Raw genomic sequence first — 4,702 nt, 5'->3', positions numbered from 1 at the left:
GAAAATTATTGAATATTTTGAAAGTATCATAAATGTGTACACCACTCTTTCACATGAATTGTGAGTCTCACTAAAAATTTAATTAGTAAAACTCATAATTATATGAGAGGAGGAGTACGCATTTATAGTATTCTGAGAGTAATCAATAATTACCCCTCTAAAAATATTCATTAATCCAAACTATGGAAAAAAAGAAATTGATATTAAATCCGTGTAAAGAAGAAAGTGAAATCTATCTTACTAGAACATTAAACTACCCAGAGTTATAATTACTTCAACTGTGTAGATAGAGAAAAAAATGTATATATCTTAGCAAAGTAACTTCTTTCTGTTAAAAAATATATACATCAAAATAACTTGCTAACTATTCCACTTTCCCACTAGGGGTTTTTTTCAATCCAACTCCAAAAACACAATGACTGCAACGTCTCTGTCATCTTGGGCACTCATAAAACATGGCTTCCTGACTTCAACCTTTTGCACATGTACAATATTTGTTCTTCGTGTGATGGAGATGTTTGCAGATTTTTTTGTGCAAATGCAACTAATATAGTTATTGAGGAGGTACTCGCACATTCTGCTCCCCAAATTCTTCCTTTTTTTTTTTTTTTGAGAAGAATAGAAGTTCTGTATATTGATCAAATGAGATAAATGAATCAGTACAGTATATGTTCAGCACTAGAGCTATTTATACATTATCTGCTACTAATTAACAGCCCATGGAGAATAGCTAACTTAAGCCTGTTAAACATAATCTCAAGCAATGGGCACCTGGATATATATATATATATATATATATATCAATTGTATAATCACTCAAGACAAAGTCCTTAAGAAGAAGAGTTTTGATTGCTTTCAGCGAAACCAAGCCCAAGCATTCACACCACAGCAAACTAACTTCAACTCCATTATCCAACTACTGCCAATAATACATTAAAAGACACTCAGAAATGCACTGATATCAAAGTTTCAAACCTTTCAGGCCTTTACACCCGATTTTGATTGATTCATATGACCAAAACTCCATATAACCAGATCCTTTGTACTTGAAGACTGCTGTTGAATATAAAAGCTTGCATTATGAATGTTACTAAGCACTAAACCTGCGGTTTCCCATTGACATACTTAAAAGGCCTTGGACCAAATCTATTTTATGCGTTTATATAAAAAAAGGTCATATCTAGTGCACAAAACTCCCATTTTTGCAGGATTTGGGAGAATTCGTCAATATTTTAGAGAGGCTGATTCCTGGACTTGAACCTGCAACCTATCGCTTTTGGTGGAAGGCATTTGCCATCGCACTAAGGCTTGAGGGATGGATTGATAGCAATCCTCTTGAGTGCAAGGTAATGATTAACCACACACAATGCAAGTTCCAAATCAATAATCTTACACAAAAACCTTCTAGGATCATACTTTGGAAGGGTTCCTTATTCGTCCAGCCTGTATTTATCCAGATTTGTTCAGCCACAATCAAGAAGAAACAGATATATGTTTGTACATACTGCAAGGATAAAAATTATAGCCACAAAGAAGGTCAAAAGACTAAAACCAATAAACAAGATTAAGGCCAGCATATTGCTTATGGCATATACTGTACTTGAATGAAATTATGTAATTAATTCTCACCATCGGATGAAGTCATTTCTGACAAGGGCATGACTTTAAACAGAGATGCTGCCCAAAGAATGTATCCATTGGAAAAGGTAGAAACCTTCAACTCTATGAAATAGCATGGGTGGTCATATGTATCAGTCTGACCATACAATAGGAGCAACAACAATATTGAAGACAAATCTGCATTTGTCAATGACTCATGAATATAGTGCAAATAATACCAACCAACTTGGCAAACTAAGTGGCAGCAGAAACCACTCAAGGTACATATTTCCAACAAGGCTTTCCAAATACTTAAAAAGTTCATTGTTCATACCATGCTAGACAGTAATGCTCTCCTGATCAAAGAGAACCTGCCAAGGAAATAATAGTTCATAAATATTACTAGATCTTCGTGTGCAATGAGCTACTATCGGGGAGGATGTCTGAGGAAACTAGTAATGCATTCACAATTACTTAGCTAGTTGAGTTCCACTTTTTTTGTGCGTATACAGACACATACATAAAATTGTTTTGAGTGAGCAGCTTCTAGCCCCAAAGCAGACCCCAAGAAATAATGGTTGAGAAAACACTATATGATCTTAATAAGCCAATGAGATACTATAATGGAGGATGTTTGAGGAAACTACTTATGTATTCACAATTACTTTGCTAATTAAATTTCAATTCTATCCACTTATAGAGAGATATACATAAGGTATTTTGAGTGAACATCTTGTAGCCCATAAACTAGATAAAGAATGATGGCTCCTAAAGCCGACAAACTAAATGGTCCCAAACCAATTTTTAATGAGCAACTAAGTAGACATTTCTCTTCATTTTTTCTCTCCACCTCACAATCATATGCAAGAAAACTAACATGATTTGAATAATTAGAAAACATGTTTACCATTGAACTAATTGAATACCTTCAGTAAGAGTTTCTAGAAGTAGCATAGAAACCAAATAATTTGCCCAGCCATAATGGCCATACAAGAAATTAGATGGATTAGTCTTTGCCCTTCATTAGAAGCAATACATTAATCAAATGTTAATGTTTTGCAATTAGCAGTCCTAGTGTTTCTTCATCAATGGAGGTATTAGCATATGCAAATTCACCCCCAGGCTCATCATTGCCATATTTGTAACAGTATAAAGCATGGGAATGGTTTATGTCAAGTTAAGCATATATATATATATATATATATATACACACACACCCACACACCAACCACCTTAACGAAAATCTGAATTTAAACCACAAACATCACCTGAGAAAATTGCCAGAAAAAATTTCAAACCGAACATCACCTGAGCAAATAATAAAGATAAAGCAAACTCTTCTATGCTATTGCTAGCCAATAAAGCCTGGCTCAAATGGTACTTCCTCCCCCACAAGATTGGGTGGAAGACGAATTCTTGGGAACCTACAAATAAGTGCTTGTATGACTTACCAATCAAAAGAGATAGAGAACTCAAGCATTATGCTAGTTTATGCCATTAAGAATCCAGTTAAAATCTTCAAAGGTTACCCTAATAGTTCTGGGTACTCGGAAAATTACCTGAGCAGTTTTTCACCATTGTAGTTTCTGCTATTCCTACACCTAAAAGAAAGGAAATATATATATAGTACATGTTCTATCTTCATCACTAAAATTAAAAAAGTTGTATTGCCATTCATTTCGTCCAATGGTCCATTTTCTTGAAATTTTTTTGTTCAGAATACATATTTTAGGGACAAAATTAGAAACTACACTATATCTTAGAGACATACTGTAGTATTCTATTTACCTGAAATATCAAGGCTTTATATTGTTACTGAAAATTAGAACTTAATAAGAGTGAAAGGAAAGTTAAAATATAGAAACTCTTTTTTTAATTTTGAGGATGAAAATAAAACCCAGGCTATATTTTAAGACCAAAAGAATATTTAGCCTAATTTTTTTTTAAAACCATACCCTGATTTCCCATTGGCACCAACAACCAAAAAAGCTAATTAATACAAGCAACATAATAGCTTCTGAAATTCCTAAACTAAAATGAGAAATCTTAAACCATACCCATATTGCCAATCACCAGCAACAACCAAAACAAACTACTTTTTTTAATAGAATGCCAAAAGAAAACCATGAAAATCAAGTTCTAAGCTAATGGGTTTATGGATTTCAAAGCTCCTCAGCTGTCCCTTCTGTTCCACATGCAAAGCTTTAAACTTTAACTGATAAAGCTTTCAGGAATTGGAACGATATAGGAAAAATATTATTGAAATTCATCCCTGGAGCAATTAATATCTCATAAACTTCATTTCCATCACAGTGGAAGGATAAAAAAAAAAAAAAACAAAAACAAAATATTAAGAATCAAGGTTGAAGACAAAGCCATTCTCACCTAAAGCCAGCATTCAAGAAAAACCAGAACCATGTGTTTATGAATGGTGTTTAACACAGAATATGTGTCTGGGTTTTTATAGCCAGGGTTTATGTCGTGGATTTTCAAGGTAGATTGGGAAAATCTTGACCGTTAAAAGGATGATACACAGAAAGCCGAGATCAAACGGACGATGTTAGAATAAAAAATATATTTTATCTCTTATATGTATATATTAAGAGATTCAAAAAATTAATTATTGTAAAAGCCCATACCAAAAATAAAGAAAAAAAAAAATTAGTTATTGTTTTTTTTTAATTGGAAAAAATAAAAATCTCTAATTATAATAAATGTAAATTATTAGCTTTTATCCAGAAAATAAAAGGACTTCTCGTGCATGCTCAGAGGCTAGTTTATATTAGTGAAGAAATATTTATTCAACCACAATTTATCACCTCAAGCAAATTGAGTAAAAGCTTGTATTAGGAAAAATATAAACTATTTCATGCATTAACTATTTTTTTTTTTTTTGAGCGAATGCATTAACTATATTAAGCGTCATTGTTCTGCCTAAAAAAACAAAGAAAAAGTGTCATTGTTATATAAAGTTGGATTTTTTTTTAATAACATATAAAGTTGGATCCTATATATAAAATGCACGTCTCACATATGAGATTCACCTTATATGAGAAGTGTGCATATATAATACACTGAATGTCCTAAATAATTTTATTAAAAA

General features: G+C 32.5%; 1 long non-coding RNA gene across 1 annotated transcript; it reads right to left on the bottom strand.

The window, feature by feature from the left end:
• Positions 1–215: 215 nt before the first annotated feature.
• On the bottom strand, positions 216–4,103 carry LOC126713229 (uncharacterized). The gene is made up of 2 exons (XR_007651307.1): positions 3,985–4,103; positions 216–1,970 (listed from the first exon to the last, which is right to left on the bottom strand). It is a non-coding gene; the product is annotated as an uncharacterized LOC126713229 (long non-coding RNA).
• Positions 4,104–4,702: the final 599 nt, after the last annotated feature.

This window comes from Quercus robur, chromosome 2, assembly GCF_932294415.1.
Source record: "Quercus robur chromosome 2, dhQueRobu3.1, whole genome shotgun sequence".
NCBI classification, from domain to species: Eukaryota; Viridiplantae; Streptophyta; class Magnoliopsida; order Fagales; family Fagaceae; genus Quercus; species Quercus robur.
Note: the sequence above shows the minus strand (reverse complement) of the source record. Positions and strands in the feature narration are given on the sequence as shown.